The sequence below is a fragment of the Malurus melanocephalus genome, unplaced genomic scaffold (assembly GCF_030028575.1).
Source record: "Malurus melanocephalus ecotype Western Australia unplaced genomic scaffold, MMel_1.1 scaffold_1804, whole genome shotgun sequence".
Taxonomy (NCBI): Eukaryota; Metazoa; Chordata; class Aves; order Passeriformes; family Maluridae; genus Malurus; species Malurus melanocephalus.
In genome coordinates, this window is record NW_026625036.1 from 1 (window position 1) to 1,144 (window position 1,144).

Genomic DNA, 1,144 nt, shown 5'->3' on the forward strand with positions numbered 1-1,144 from the left:
CACCTGGGCACACCTGGGCACAGCTGGATGATCCCAGAATCACCTGAGCGCGGGGACCTCCTGTCCTGGGCCCAGGCGGGGCTGGAGCTGCACGGGGGCGTCACCACCCTGCCCTTCCAGCCCTGTGCGTGACACACCTGGGGACACCTGGGGACACCCCAAAAATCACCTGAGAGCACCTGGGAACACCTGGGAACACCTGGGAACACCTGGGAACACCTGGATCATCCCAAAATCACCTGAGAGCACCTGAGAGCACCTGGAGAGCACCTGGGAACACCCAAAAATCACCTGGACACACCTGGGAACACCTGGGAACACCTGGGAACACAAAAAAATCACCTGGGATCACCTGGAGAACACCTGGAGAGCGCCTGACACCCCAAAATCACCTGAGAGCACCTGGAGAACACCTGGAGAGCACCTGGATCATCCCAAAATCACCTGAGAACACCTGGAGAGCACCTGGAGAGCACCTGGGAACCCCCAAAAATCACCTGGAGACCTCAAAATCACCTGGATCATCCCAAAAATCACCTGAGAGCACCTGGAGAGCACCTGGGGACACCTGGGAACACCTGGATCATCCCAAAATCACCTGAGAGCACCTGGAGAGCATCTGGGAACACCTGGAGATCACCTGGATCATCCCAAAAATCACCTGGAGAGCACCTGGGGACACCTGGACACACCTGGATTGTCCCAAAATCACCTGAGAGCACCTGGGGACAGCGGGGGACACCTGGATCATCCCAAAAATCATCCAAAAATCACCTGGATCATCCCAAAAATCACCTGAGAGCACCTGGGAACACCTGGAAACACCTGGAGAACACCTGGATGATCCCAAAATCACCTGGAGAGCATCTGGGGACAGCCGATTCATCCCAAAAACCATCCCAAAATCACCTGGAAACACCTGAATCACCACAAAAATCACCTGGGAACACCTGGACACACCTGGATCATCCCAAAAATCATCTGAATCATCCCAAAATTCCCCGGATCATTCTAAAAATCACCTGAGAGCACCTCGGGACACCTGGATCATCCCAAAAATCATCCCAAAATCACCCGGATCATCCCAAAAAACATCTGGGAACATCTGGGAACACCTGGATCATCCCAAAATCTCCTGGGAACG